This window comes from Rhinopithecus bieti, unplaced genomic scaffold (genome assembly GCF_001698545.2).
Source record: "Rhinopithecus bieti isolate Rb0 unplaced genomic scaffold, ASM169854v2 scaffold_63308, whole genome shotgun sequence".
NCBI classification, from domain to species: Eukaryota; Metazoa; Chordata; class Mammalia; order Primates; family Cercopithecidae; genus Rhinopithecus; species Rhinopithecus bieti.
Genome location: NW_016823951.1, coordinates 124569 through 140590, shown reverse-complemented (window position 1 = coordinate 140590; position 16022 = coordinate 124569). Strand labels below are relative to the sequence as shown.

Genomic DNA, 16022 nt, shown 5'->3' with positions numbered 1-16022 from the left:
ACTCATGGCTTAGTAGGAGTGTCAGGTATGTAAACAAACAAGTTTCAGTTTTAGATGGTATTACAAATTATTATATAAAGAGTTGTATGGTGCTATGGGGAAAAATGAGAAGACTTCCCAGAGCAGGTGACATCTGATTCAAGGCTTTAAGAAAGAACAGAAGGATAAGCAGAAGGTGGGAAATTTATCCTTGGCAGACAGAAGATCATATGCAAAGAAATGGGGATCAGGGATTTGGGGGATGCAGATATCTGAGGTTGCCTGAAGGACAGAGTCAGTGGTGACAGAGGAAGCTGAGGAGAGAGAGAGAAGGATTGGAGGCAAACTTTCTGTGCCAAATTAAGGACTTAATACTTTAGTCTGTTCACAAAGGGTTTTAGGCAGAGAAATGACATAATCAGCTTTAAGATTATAGTAGATCAGACTCCCTAAGAAATGGTCTCTGAAACTCTGTGATTTGCATGCAGGAATTCATACAGGGAATAATTTGGGGGACAATACCTGTAAGGAAGCGAAGAGAAGCAGGGAGGGAAGAAGGAACACTGGGCTGCCAGGCAATATATGGGTTGTTTTTTTTTTTTTTTCCCTGGTTCTCATTCCCCCTCCTTGGGGTTGTACACAAACCCATAAACAACGGGGAAGAGCCTCTGGTCTTTGGTGCTGGTGGCTGCCACGCCTGATCATCCTAGCCCATGGGCCCATGTAGTCCATTCTCAGACGTGAAGCCTCATGCCTCTGGGTCAGATCTGGCCTCAGGATTGTCTGTCCAGAAACCTAACCTAAACTTTCTCAGGTCCATCTTTCCTGGGCACACATACTTCTTATGGTCCTGTGTACAACTGAGTCATTGATAAAACCTGCAGTGTGTGTGAACCCACTGGTAATGCCTCCTTTTTTTGAGACAATGTCTCGCTCTGTCACTAATTTTTAACAAATTATTTTTCTAGAGAGGAGGTCTGGCTACATTGCCTATGCTGGTCTCCAACTCCTGGCCTCAAGTGATCCTCCTACCTTAGCCTTCCAGTGTGCTGGGATTACGGGCATGAGCCACTGCACTCACACATGCAATGGTTCCTGAAGTATGGATCCTGGACCAACAGCAACACCTGAGAAACGCTTTCCATTTTAAAGTCTGTGAGGTAGCCCTAATTTACTGTTTTTAAATCTAGAACCTCCATTTTACAATCTTGTAACAACCTCCACCTCCTGGGCTTAAGCAATTCTCCTGCCTCAGCCTCCTGAGTAGCTGGGATTACAGGCACATGCCATCACATCTGGCTAATTTTTATATTTTGAGTAGAGATGGGGGTTTCACCATGTTGGCCAGGCGCTGGTCTTGAACTCCTGACCTCAAATGATCCACCAGCCTTAGCCTCCCAAAGTCCTAGGATTACAGGTGTGAGCCACCACACCTAGCCTAAACTCTACTAAAAGTAAGTTTCTAGTTAATTCGTAAGTGAAATTACCAATCTAATCTCTCAATCAGCTGAGAAAGGATTCTTGGAATGGGTGGAATTTAAGGAGTTCAGCGCAGAATCTTCTGGCCCTTTTCCTTCCTACAGGCTGGGGGATCACCAGAGCTAGGCTGAAATCCTGGTGACTTTGGGAATGTAGGTCATGCATGACCAAGCAACGGGATGGAAGGAGCCTGAGGCCCAGGCCTCACCCTGGGCAAACTGATCCTGGACCGCCTACATCCAGACATTCTTAAATAAAATAAACTTGAGTCTTGTTTAAGCCTGTTATCTTGTTCGCTCATTCACTAACAAGTTATCCCAACTAACATTGATAATATCAATAGTAGTGCCAATTGTATGACTAGGCAAGAGACTCTCACCATAATAATAGATTAATTAGATACCTACATTCTATGCAGCCTTGGAGTTTAGTTTTAAATGTAATCAAAAAGTGACTGCTATTACCATTTGTGGTATAGAATAACACATGAACGTGATAGTTAACAAACATTCACCTCCCTTCTCTCATGTGTTATGTGAGAAGAGAGGGGCCCAGGAAAAGAAACATACGGGACTCTTAGCTATGTAAGACTGTTCTGTGAGTGCCATCAACATAACATTATACATGCAGGGCCACACTGGAAACCCAATTTTCTATTTTACACTTCAATTTTTATTAAGTATTTTTCTCTATTGTTTAAAATCAAAAGTTGACATCTTAACCGATAATTCCTAATGCACAAAAAATTCTTTCTCCAGAAGATAGATATCAAAATTGTGAAAAATCTATTCATAGGGGCAAATGTAACTATTAAAAATCATGAATTAGTGTACGACATTAATGAATTTCTGGACAAAGCTGTTCATTTTGCAGGTTTTATGATCATTCTTAAGCTGGAGGCTTAAATGATCAAGCTCTTCACTTAAGAGCCATCACAAACTCAAGGGCCTTCAGGGGCCAGGTAGGTAGGTTAAATAATACCCAGGTGGGGTTATAGGAAAATGTGGAACATCTGTGCCTTTGAACTAGGCAGCCTCATTCCAATAATAAATGCCCGGAGTGAGTGGGGGACCAACACTGTCAGAGTTTCTGATTTTTCATAAAAAGCCAAAATACTTGTGATATGGTTACGTTTTCTGTCCCTACCCAAATCTTATCTTGAATTATAATCCCTATAATCCCCACGTGTCAAGGGAGAGACAGGTGGAGGTAATGGAATCACAGGGACAGTTTGCCTCATGCTGTTCTCCTGATAGTGAGTTCTCACGAGATCTGATGGTTTTACACAGGGCTCTTCCCCCTTCGCTCAGCACTTCTTCCTGCTGCTTATGAAGAAGGTTCTTGTTTCCCCTTCTCCTTCCACCATGACTGTAAGTTTCCTGAGTCCTCCCCAGCCATGCTGAATTGTGAGTCAATTCAACCTGTTTCCTTTATACATTACCCAATCTCAGGCAGTTCTTTATAGCATCCTGAAAATGTACTAATACAACTTGCTTTTCATATGCGTTCTCTTCTGATATTCATTTCAAAATTTAAAAAACACAACATGAATCAAACTAAACGCCTCTGTGAGCTGAGCGCCACCTCCCACTTAAAGTCTAAATGCAATTAGACCTGAGTTTGCAAAATCAGATTTTAAAATTTTAATTTGTCCTTCATATAACTGCCTTAATGGATTAAAAATGGCCTGAACCAAACACGAAGGATGGAAAATAAATGACAATTTGTCAAGCAGAGAAGGAACATGCTGAATTAATTGCCAAGGGGAGCAATCACAGGCCTTTAGAGGCAGATAGAATTAACTGGGATAAACTTCAGAGAAGTTGTGACTTTGTCTTCATTGGCCATTAGGGTCTTGGTACCGACTTTTGACTCCTAGGTTCTACCCACCTGTCACTCCATTGGGTGGATGACCTTCCTTCTTTAACTGGATTAAAGAAATTTGTAAAATTCCTTTTTGGTGCCAGAAACTGTGCTTGGTATTAAGGACACAAAGTTGAGTAAATTGGTCTCTGTCCTCAAAGGATTCATAGCTGAGCGGGGACAAAAGAAGCTTAAACAATTATAATATGTGTTATTCAATCTAAGGTGCCAGCGATTATAAGAAACCATTATTTTTTGTACCTCCTAAAATTATGATATTCTTCAATTTTAAGATGAATCCTAATTTCAGAGATATTTTAATGTTAAAAAATGAGTGTGTTTAAATGAATAGATACTGTATGTGTTATAGGAGAAGTTGTGTTGAAGAACAGGGAGAAGAAATGATCTGACCATCTGGGCAAAGCAGGGAGATACAGTAAAGTTTGTAAGGGGGAGTCAGATTACTTTAAGCAATGTAACTATCTTAGTATGCTTGGGCTGAGGCTTAAACAATGGAAATTTGTTTTCTTACAGTTATAGAGGCTGAGAAGTTCAATATCAATCGAGATTTTGCAGATATGGTTCCTTGCTGAAGGCCTTCTTCTTGGCTTGCAGATGAGTGCCTTCTCACTGTGTCCTCACATTGTGGCGACAGAGAACTCTGCTTCCTCTTTCTATTATAAGAACACCAGTCCTATTGGATTAGGGCCTCATCCTTATGAACGTATTTAATCTTACCTCCTTAGTTCATTTGTCTTACTATAATAAAATACCACAGGTAATTTATAAAAAACAAATTTATTTAGACATAGTTCCGGAGGCTAGAAAGTCTAAGATCAAGGCAGTAGCAGACCGGCTTGTCTGGTGAGGGCTGCTCTCTGCTTCCAAGATGGTGCCATGATGTTGCATCCTCCAGAGGGGAGAAACACTGTCCTCACATGGCAGACAAGAAGGGATGAACTCCCTCTATCATGCCTTTTGATAAAGCACCTAACCCCATTCACAAGGGCTCCACCCTCATGACTTAATCGTCTCCTAAAGGCGGCTCCTCTTAATGCTATTACATTGGTGATTAAGTTTCAACACTAATTTGTGAGGGGACACCAATATCTAAAGCATAGGACCTTCTAAAATCCCTATCTCCAAATACAGTCTCACTGGGAGCTAGGACTTCAATACACAAACTAGGGGGTTGGGGGCAGAAAAGACACCATTCAGTCCATAGCAGTGACCCATGGCTAGTTGCTCAATCTCACTTTTTTCCCTCATCTGTAAAATAAGATAAAAATAGTAGCTACCTCATAGAGTTGTGAAGATTAAAATATTTCATATGGAGTGCTCTGTGATGTCTTAGATCTAGTACCTGCTTAGTTAAGGTTGGCTGTTATCAGCAGAGGTAATTAACGATAGAATTTGAACTCCAAGAATCAGTAGAACTTCTCCAAGGGCTAAGAAAGCAAGCAGATTCCAGGGAAGAATAGAAAGCCTAAAGGACTGTTTCTGGAACATTCTGCCTGTCTGCTATGATGTCTTGATGTAGTTGGAGAGTATTTTTTCCCTTGAGGAATTTTTTTTTTTTTTTTTTTTTTTTTTTGAGACAAGGTCTTACTCTGTCACCCAGGCTGGAGTGCAGTGGCATAATTATTATGGCTCACTGCAGCTTCAACCTTCCCAGGCTCAAGTGATCCTCCTGCCTCAGCCTTCCAAGTAACTGGGACTACAGGTGCACACCATCATGCCCAGCTAATTTTTGTATTTTTTATAGAGATGGGGTTTGCCCAGGCTGGTCTTGAACTCCTGGGCTCAAGTTATCTGCCCACCTAGAACTCTCAAAGTGCTGGGATTACAGGCATGACCACCGTGCCCGTCTGGAAATCTTTTTGATATATTTTCTCCTGTACCTTCTTCCCTGTTCCCTAATCCCAATACACCCACAAGGACAGTTTGGTTCTTTCGGTTTTACAGTCAGAAGCATGCACCAGACCCTGTACTCAATCAAAAACTGGGCTTCTCAGAACAAGGACACGAGTTCCTTGTCTTTCCATTTCCCTTCTCGCTTCCCTCCACCTCTTCTTGTTGGGGACAGCCTTTGTCTAATATCCTTTATTTAAGAGACTTAATTGCTATCCCCCAGTGCCTGTCAGTGTCTTTCAGAGGACCTCATGTAAACAAGGCTCCAGGTGGCCTGTCCTGCTTTCCCAGATTTACCAGAGGGGTAACATCCTGTTAGGACATTCATCAAAGATAACATTTAGTGAGGTCCAGAGCAGTGACTCAGGCCTGTAATCCCAGCACTCCGGGAGCCTGAGGCTACAGGATTGCTTGAGGCTAGGAGTTCAAGACCAGTTTGGGCAACATAGTCAGAACCCATCTCTATGAAAAGTAAAAATAACCAGATGTGGTTGTGTGTGCCTGTAGTCCCAGCTACTCAGAAGGCTAAGGTGGGAGAATCCCTTGAGCCTAGGAGTTCAATGTTATAGTGAGCTATGGTCTTGCCATTGTACTCCAGCTTGGGCAAGAGAGCAAGAGCCTATCTTAAAAAATAATAATAATAATAATAATAATATTTAGTATGTCTAACCCCATTTGAGGCTTGCAGAAGTTACTGGACTTGCACTAAAGTACCCAGTTAATCAGTTAATGACAAGAGCTGGCGATGTTCAGTGCTTTACTATGTTATACTGCATTGCCATTCAAAATGTCTTGTCTCCTAAAGGAATTTTCTCATCAGAATTATTCCTATTGACAGTGTCCCCTTTGTAAAAAGCAACTAGCATCTTGAGTAAGAAAGCTACCCAGTCTTTGAATTTGAGTTCATCCATCCATTCACCACGCATTCATCTACACATATTAACTGATAACCTATTTGGGGTAGTACATGTAGAGGATTCGAGATTAAGACTCACATTTCCCCTATTCTCACAGAGCTTACAGTCTAGCAGAAGCAATTAAAATAATTTGCAATGCAGAGAGCAAAAGCTGCTTAGGGAAGACTTCTCAGAGTCAGTTCCTGCAAAATAGAGACCTAAAGGATTGGGGAGAATTAGCTAAGTAAAATGATGGTGGAAGGGAGGTGATAAAATGATATGAAATACTGTGCGAACTGTGTAACTGCAGACTTATAAGACTGTTATTAAACAGATATCCCTCCAGAGCTCTCCAATTTCTCTTCCAGGTCTTCTTCCAGCAAAGTCTCTATCTCTGCTCCTTTGGCAGAATAAGCCCCCTTTTAACCTGTGTTACTCTGTTTTATAAATGGTTATTTTATTGTTATTAGTATATTCTTGGGTTTGAGCTGGAGATAAGGGCCTATCTGTAATCAGGAGTGACCTGATTTTTATGTCAATTACCTGGGAAGAGATCATCAAATCAGATCCTGGGGCTTAGACACGGATGTAAGGGGATTGTAGAATGGGATTTTGTTTCCCTTGGTCTTGATTCTGAAGGATAAATGATACATGTTAGTTAGGCAAGGGGTGGTTAAAAGAGTGTTTTTCAATTTTTTTGATTGAGATTCATAGTATGAAATACATTTAACGTTGCAACCCAGAATATACTCATGTGGCTGAACGTTCCCCTAATTTGTGTTTTGGGAAAAAATACCCTTATTACATGTGATACAATCTGCTATTTTGTATTTTGGATTCTGATCAGTGTTTTTCAGATCCTTTAACGGATCACAAAATCAACTTAGTGGGTCATGATGACCACCTTAAAAAATCAAATAGAAGCAGTCATGCAAAGATGGGATGGGAAACAGCGAAGAAGATACCCATACACTGTGGTCAGCATTTTGGAGCTAAGTCCATATTTTGGACTTCCTAATCCCCGCTGTTTCCTACATAATTTGTGCCTGGTTGTATGAAACTTGAGACAGATGAGTGGTCATGGCTGTGGGTTCTGAAGTATGAAGCCTGGAATCTTGACTGTGTTACTCAACAGCTGTGTGACATGGGCACTTGACCTACTTACCTTGTGTTTAAAATGGGGATAATAACAGTTCTTATCTAGTCGCAAGAATTCAAGGAAATAATGCAGTGCTTGGCACAGAATCAACATTCAGGAAATATTAGCAATTATATTTCTTTCACTTTTATTTTCCCCAAATATTAAGTACTCTGTTTTGTCTTAATTCAGCTTTTCCTAGCTTGCGAAGTAGGACCAAGAAAAGAGATGTGTGTATTGACATAGAAGGCTCTGGAAGCCAGATTGCTAGGGGCAGCAGATATCAAAGAGGAAGAATCACAAGAGGAAACTGAAAGCCCAAGGGTCACAGCGGAGGGCCTCAGTCCTTCCAGTGCTAAACCTCCAAGGTCCAGGGTTTTATTTTCTTAAAGAAAGCAGTTCCTCTCTGTAATAACGACATTTTTGGCCCTAGCTTCTCGCTTCCTGTCTAGGTCAAATTCCAGTTTGTTACAGAAACTTGACTGAACGTGAGTGTATATTTTCCCACAAATTTCTACTTGACATTCCTTGAGGTTGTGATCCTTGCTTGGGTACCTTTACTGTTGGCCATCTTCTGTTCACTGCGTTTACTTTTTTCCTCCATCTGGCAAAACAACGTTTTTTTTTTTATTTTAATACCTGGGATTTCAAGAGAAAGTATATTGAACAATACGATGAGAAGACTATATTCTACAATGCCATCTTTCAGAGGCAAAAGTATTCTATAGGAAAAACATTTAATACATTTGGTGTATGCTTCTTACCTATTTCCACTCCAAAAAATAACAGATGACATGTACCTGTGAAACACTCCCATAAACTATACCTAGAAACTCAAAAAAATTACGATTTTAGAAATGATATATATAAAACATTTTGTAAGCATGTAAACTATGAAATTAACAATTTAAAGGTTTCTTAAAATCTTTTGCAAGGAAAACATAAATTCACTCTTTTAAAATATGCAGAACTTTAAGAAACGTTAATTTTCTATACCTCTGCTCTACAGAAAAACATTGTTACAATTATGTAGTCTTTACAAATTCCTCTTACATCATTTGATAATGATTAAAACTTTAATATTCAGATAAAATACACAAATACTTTTCAAATCAGAACATTTAAAACACGTAGATTTTCTGGAACAATAAACGTTTTATTTTAACCAGCTCAGATCTCGAATTAAAACCCAGTATTCCCGTCATCACTCTTTCCTGTAAAAATAAGACAGCGTTTTCAATGAGAGTGTAAACAAACTATTGTTTCAGGTTTTACTTACAACTGGAGCTGCCTTACAAAATCCCTGCCCTGGCCATCTGCCGTGGTTCCAAATAAGTTTACAAAAGTGAATCTTGCCATTTTCAATACTTCCTCCTTTGGGTCTATTTATTCCGAAGCCTGTTTTTCTCCTTTTTTTTTTTCCCCCAAGACAGATTTGTGTGAGCCCCTTTTTTACCATAACATTTGTTTTTTCTGCTTATGAGAGTGTAAGAATTCCAGAAGCCAAATGTTAATATTTTGTTGTCAGTTCTTTGAGCCTTCATTTTTTCCGTCTATTGAGCCCCCTTTGTTAACCAGAACTTTGTTTCTGAGGGCACAAAAGAGCAAAGAGGCCTGGCGCGGTGGCTCACGCCTGTAATCCCAGCACTTCGGAAGGCTGAGGCGGGCGGATCACGAGGTCAAGAAATGGAGACCATCCTGGCTAACACAGCGAAACCCCGTCTTACTAAAAATACAAAAAATTAGCCCGGTGTGGTGGCGGGCACCTGTGGTCTCAACTACTCAGGAGGCTGAGGCAGGTGAATGCGTGAACCTGGGAGGCGGAGCTGGCACTGAGCCAAGATCGCGGCACTGCGCTCCAGCCTGGGCAACAGGGCGAGACTCCGTCTCCAAAACAAAACAAAACAAAACAAACAAACAAAAAAAACAACTTAGCCGGCTGTGGTGGCGCGCGCCTGTAATTCCAGCTACCCAGGAGGCTGAGGCAGGAGAATCGCTTGAACCTGGGAGGCGGAGGGTGCAATGAGTCGAGATCGCGCCACCGCACTCCAGCCTGGGAGACAGAGAAACACTCGTCTCAAACAAACTTAAAAAAGTGGGGAGCAGAGAGTCGGGCGTGCACACGGGAAGGTATCGTGACATGACTGGGTTGGGGGGGGGCTGGAAAGTTTGTCCTGGCGAAGAAGTGAACATGTTTATCCGGATCACCGTTTGTTAAACTTTAATGGAGGTGAACAGCAACCCGTCAGTAGCTTCACCCAGCCGAAACAGGAAATCCGGTAGGCCAGGGAGAAGCTGAAATCTGCAAGGAACGGGAGGGGCTGGAGGCGGCGCCAGGGCAGGAGGGGCAGGTGGGGGCCCACGGGAGCCATGAGCCGGAGCCGGAAGGGCGGGACCCAGGGGGCAGGGCCTAACCGGGCGAGGGCGGGGCCTAGTCAAGAGATGGGCGGGGCCTGGGTGGAGTCTACCGGGAGCCGCGTCGAGCCGGGGCGGAGCGAGGACCCCTGGGAGAGCTGTCTTCTCAGGGCTGAGGAGCCGCCTGCACCTGATGGAGAGCAAACGGCTGTTTCCACACGTGGAGAACTTTTAACGAACACGTGAGGAAGGCGGGCAATGTCTGTGGAAAAACTACCTCACAACCCAGGCGTCCTACTCCAGCCCCCAGGGCGACAGCTTGTTTACAGTATTTCTGAAGGTCTCTGTCCCCTTTTGTCGGCCCCTCCTCCTACGCTAACCCCGGCTTCGGGCTTTGAGTGAGGCTTTGGTAGAGGAGAGGCCGCCGCAGGCGCCCCGGCCGGCGAAGCCCACCAGCATGCGGGCTCTGAGGCCTTCTGCGCCCGCGCGCTGTGTCCGCGACGGGGCGGGGCGTGGAGCTCGGGGTTGTGGAGCTCGGGGTTGTGGAGCTCGGGGTTGTGGAGCTCGGGGGCGTGGAGCTCGGGGCGTGGAGCTCGGGGCGTGGAGCTCGGGGCGTGTCTCCCGCCGCAGCGCCGGGGCGGGGTGAGGGCGGAGCCTGGGGGCCAAGCGGCCCGCGCCAGCTGGCCTGACCTCCCCGAACGCTGGGCCCGTGACGTCACCCCGCCGTGACGCGCACGCTGTAGGAAAACTGTAAGTTTACGAGGATTCCTGCAGCTCCTTGGGCTTGCGGGGCCCGCTGGCAGCTGGCAGCCCCGGCGGTGGTGGTGGCTGTGGGGGCGTCAGTTCCTTGGGTAGCCGCCGACTGTGGCGAAGGGACAGGTGCCTGCTCAGAGTGGCAGCGCGCCCTGCTGGGCGGGAGGGATCTGGGGTGCGGGAGGCGAGGCCGCGCCCCGTGGGGCAGGGCTAGCACCTTTTTCCCCGGGGCGGGGAGCGTCCCCGAGCCTGGGAGCGAGGCCTTAGAAGGGGCGGAAAGTCCAAATGGAGAGTCCCTTTTTTTCTTCTGTGATAAAGGGACTTAGATTCCTCTTCTCCCTCTCAGCCCTGGAGTTTGGCACGTAAAGTCGGGGATGGAGGATTCCTCTCAGAGACTAGGAATCCTATGTCCTGGCCGTTGGGATCCCGCAAGTGACCAGGTCGTCGTGGACACATTTATAAGATAACCACTTGCCTCAGTTTTCTTTTTGTAAAAAATGGAGGTACAGCAGCCTCAGGCCTCCCTAATGGTCGTTCCCACAGCACTAGGAACATGTGAGATAACACAAGTGTGTAAATTTGCTAAGAGAAAGCTTATACACAGACACTTGGTTATTCTGAGGAATGTGGTAGCCACTGGCCATTTGACCAGGAATCTTGTAGACGGGGAACTTTTTCACTATTTTGCCTACCCCCGGCAACCTTCCATCCATCTAATCCTATACCACACTGGAGCCTGTTGGGTGATATGAACTGTTGTCAGTAAACTTGATAGAACGAGGATCCCAAGAAGTAACAGGTATCGTTAGCATGGTACTCTTGACAATTACAGTGCCCCCCCTTGTCTGGGTTTTGCAGAGGAAGCTTTCAGTATGCTGGAACTAGCACATCATACACAACATAGACTCACTGAGTTTTAAGGATTGTTGTAAAAAATTAAAAGAATGAGAATATCCAATCATCGTATCTGACTGCTTGAATATTTTGGTCAAGGGGTAGTACATTATCGATTAGTTGTTTCTAGACTATAATGCCTCTCAAACTCCGGGACTAGTATTCGTCAGGAACTTTGAAGAGAAGAATACTGTGCACACTTCAGGGTGTATTTATACAGGAGCTCGAGAGTTCACATTTCTGTAAATTCATTTCAGGAGTGTGATATCCTTTCATCCGGATGGGAGGAGCCTTTGAATCAGAAAGCAGGGCTTCTAATTTTTGTTCTATTCGTTAACTAGCTTCGCGTCCAAGGACAAGTCACCCAAACTTGGAACTTTGTTTTTCTAATCTAAAATGAGAGCTGATGGTATATCTGCTGTTGGTTTTTCCAGGATCAAATAAGATCACGAGTGTGCAAATGAAAGGCCTTCTAAGTGTGCTATTGTTATTAGGAGATTTGCATTGGTCCCCTAGCCTGGATGAGATGTGAGTCAGAAATCTTTAGAAATAGAGCAGTAAAGAAGACAGCCTCCAGCCTAGCAGGGCTCATGTTGCAGTGGGAAATAAACGAACAATACAATACGTGCATAATGTAATTTCAGTCCTAAGTGCAGTGAAGGGGAGGAAGAAGAGAGGAGGACAGTGGGGGAACAGGGAAAGTTGTTTTTGGTAGGATCTGTCAGGAAGAGCCATTCAAAGGCAGGGACACTTGAATCAATTGAAGTGTGAGGGAAAAAGCCTGAGGTAAGAAGGTTTCAGAGAGGAACAATAATAGCAATGAACACTTAGAAAAAGTAGAGCTTACCATATGTAAGTCACTATTGTGAACACTAAATTAGAGTTTTACAAGTCTTACGGTATAACCTAATATCTCCATTTCATAGATGAGGCAACTGACACACAGAAAGATTTAGAATTTGCCAAAGGTTGCACAGCTAAAACGTTGTAGAGACTATTTGAACGTGGGTGGTCTGACGTCAGAGTCCAGGCTCCAGGTGACTGTAGTTTCGGCCTCACAGCAGGAACAGCACAGAACAATGCTCCGAGTGGTCCAGACACAGCGAGAGTGTTTAGAGCACAGCAGGGAAGGGGGAAAGTGGTGGCCAATGATGGTCAAGGGCCAGGCAGGCCGTGGGGTCCCTTGTAGGCTGTGGTGAAGTAAAGGTGTTATTCTAACTGTGGTGGAAAACCATTGGAAGGTTTGCATCAAGGGACTGGTGTCTGATTTAAGTTTTATTATATGGAGAATTAACTGTAGATTAGAGTGGGTGGGGTGGAGTGAAAATGGGGGACAGCTGCTGTGCCCTGCGGGTGAGATGATGGTGGTTTGGGCTGGGGTAGGAGTTGTGGAGATGATGGTAGGCAGTAGAACTGATGATGCGTTTTGAAGGTAGAGCTGACAGGATGAGCTGATGTGGAATTTGAGGAAATGGGAGGTGATGATTTGTTAGGGTTAGCCTGGAACAACTAGAAGTATAGTGGTGCTGTTTACTGAGGAAAATTACAAATTTAGTTTTGCACAAGTTCTAAATGCCTGTTAGACATAGTCATAAGAACAGTGCTAGTGAAAACAGTAAGTACTATGTAAGTGTAAACCAAGTCCCAGGCAGGGTTTTAACTACTTTTACCTATATTAATTCATTTAATCATCATAAGAATTATATGTGCAAGCAACCATTATTGTCCCCATTTTACACATGAGAAAATAGAGGCAAAAAGAGGTTATAAGTGACTTGTCTGAAGTCACCCAGCTTGTGAGTGATGTAGCTCGGATTCAAACCTAAGCAGTGTGGCTTTGGAGTCCATGCATTGAATCCCTGTAACCACCTCCGAGTGAACATGTTGAGTATGCATGCCTGTGAATTTGGAACTCGGGAATGGTCAGGGTTGCAGATACCCATTTATTTTTCTGAAGAGAAAGTCTGCTTTTGTTTTTCATCTAAGCTTTGGTTGGCTGTGGGAGAAATAGGCAGTGGGACTGTGCTAACTGGTCTTTCATTATGTACCTGATTGGGTTCATGCAGCCAGTATCTGGTATTCCCCTGCCCATTCTGCCACTGTAGGTTCCATGGGGGCAAGGTCTATCTCTTTAACTTCTCTATCTCTAGTCCCTAATCCAGTGCCTGCTGTGCAGTAGTTGTTAGGGATGACTTTATATGCTGGGCATTTGGTTAGGTGTTGGAAGTTCAGAGATGGATAAAACATAGTTCTTTACCTAGAGGAGCAGAGTATGAGGAAAAACCTGTGGGAATAAGATTAGAGTAGACTAAATCCATAAATACATGCTGATTAGTCCATTCTGGTTTTCTGCACCCTCCCCTCCTCAGCTTCCATGACTTGTGAGATGGGGCATGAAAAGGGCAGAGGGGCAGAAGAATGCCTAAGCTGTTGCAGGATGAAGTTGAGGCTCCCCAAGAGTCCTTTTCAACAAAAGAATTACTCAAAATCATGCATATTTTACTATATTTATATTAGTTTTATTTGGCAATGATAGAATTTTTACCAAATGAAATAAATTCTGATGTTTGACTATCCTTGTGAAGTGATGAGTTTTTTCAGTTCTATTACCTCAGTGTTGACAGTGCTCACCAGAGAAATAAGGGAGTTGGCTTGAAATGTTGCAGCTTGCATAATAGAGGGTGATGGAGGGGCTGGGTGAGGTATTCAGGCAGGTTTCCACCAGTTTAAGTATATCACGCCAAAGTTCCACATATTGGAATAAGTTTGAGTTTCTCTGCTGACTATCTCTAACATTGACATGTATTTTTTTTTTTTTGGTCATAGAAAGGGGATCTGGTGATATATATCATAGGTGGAATTGCAGATTACATCTCGTATAGCTGGAACATTGTAGAACATGGAGACTAGAACAATACAAAAAAAGATGTGTCTTGTTCCTGTAGATCTTTCACGGCATACCATAACCTCAACAGTTGTCACAATTTTATTACTTCCTAACATGAATATTTCAAATTTAAACCATTTAAGGATTGTATAAAATTGCACTGCTGTAGATTTTATGGTTAATTTCAGAATTTTTAAAAATATATAAAATTATATTTTGTTGTAAGCTTTCATTGGGAAGGTATCTAAATAACCCAATATATGATTACTCCTAAACAGGAGCCCTCTACTAACATAAATGTAGAGGGGTGCCATCTGATTTTGCAGTTCACAACATTTTAAATCTGCTCTTGTAGCTTCCCTACATTTAATGGAGTTGAAATGATTAGTCTTTATTTATACCACATTTGCAGTTAGTTTCCCAGGAACATCAGATACCCACATATGGTATAAAGTAAAATTGCATAATCAATAGCCTACTGATGCTCAGGCGATATTGACTTTTAAGTTCAGGCTCAGTGAGGGCAGGTTGATGGTTATTTAATTGTGTCAGGTAGCTCCCAGCAGAGGGGAATGATGGTAAGTTCTATCTGAAAACAACAGGAGCCTCTGTTTCTAACACTGACCATGTGAAATATAACATCCTAGATAGTAAGTCAGATTCCTTTTACAATTTACATTTGCACAAGCAAATTTTAAACTATTTTATGAGTAATTTTATATATATGAAGATTGTTGTTGAAAACAGTGTGTCTAGCCCAGTGATAGTACATACTGAGCATTTAAATAATTTTTTGAATTAAATTTATTTATTTTTTAAATTATACTTTAAGTTCTAGAGTACATGTGCACAACATGCAGGTTTGTTACATATGTATACATGTGCCATGTTGGTGAAATGTACCCATTACACTCGTCATTTACATTAGGTATATCTCCTAATGCTATCCCTTCGTCCTCCCCCTACCCCACCATGGGTCCCGGTGTGTGATGTTTCCCACCCTGTGTCCAAGTGTTGTCATTGTTCAATTCCCACCTATAAGTGAGAACATGCGATGTTTGGTTTTCTGTCCTTGCGATAGTTTGCTCAGAATGATGTTTTCTAGCTTCATCTGTGTCCCTACAAAGGACATGAACTCATCCTTTTTTATGGCTGCATAGTATTCCATGGTGTATATGTGCCACATTTTCTTAATCCGCTCTGTCATTGATGGACATTTGGGTTGGTTCCAAGTCTTTGCTATTGTGAATAGTGCCACAGTAAACATTCATGTGCATGTGTCTTTAGAGCAGCATGATTTATAATCCTTTGAGTATATACCTAGTAATGGGATGGCTGGGTCAAATGGTATTTCTAGTTCTAGATGCTTGAGGAATCGCCACACTGTTTTCCACAATGGTTGAACTAGTTTACAATCCCACCAACAGTGCAAAAGTGTTCCTGTTTCTCCACATCCTCCCCAGCACCTGTTGTTTCTTGACTTTTTAATGATCGCCATTCTAACGGGTGTGAGACGGTATCTCATTGTGGTTTTGATTTGCATCTCTCTGATGACCAGTGATGATGAGCATCTTTTCATGTGTGTGTTGGCTACATAAATGTCTTCTTTTGAGAAGTGTCTGTTCATATCCTTTGCTCACTTTTTGGTGGGGTTGTTTGATTTTTTTCTTGTAAATTTGTTTAAGTTCTTTGTAGATTCTGGATATTAGCCCTTTATCAGATGGGTAGATTGTAAAAACTTTCTCCCATTCTGTAGGTTGCCTGTTCACTCCGATGGTAGTTTCTTTTGCTGTGCAGAAGCCCTTTAGTTTAATTAGATCCCATTTGTCAATTTTGACTTTTGTTGCCATTGCTTTTGTTGTTTTAG

General features: G+C 42.8%; 1 long non-coding RNA gene across 2 annotated transcripts in view; it reads left to right on the top strand.

Moving 5' to 3' along the window:
- Positions 1-9725: 9725 nt before the first annotated feature.
- The window catches only part of LOC108521985 (uncharacterized), a 119529-nt gene continuing 113232 nt past the window's right edge, over positions 9726-16022 (top strand). Inside the window, exon 1 of one of the 2 annotated variants that reach the window (XR_001883330.1) lies at positions 9726-9961. This is a non-coding gene — a long non-coding RNA (uncharacterized LOC108521985). Of the gene's footprint in view, positions 9962-10266; positions 10372-16022 lie in introns of those variants that run through there. The other variant, XR_001883328.1, reaches the window with a different exon arrangement.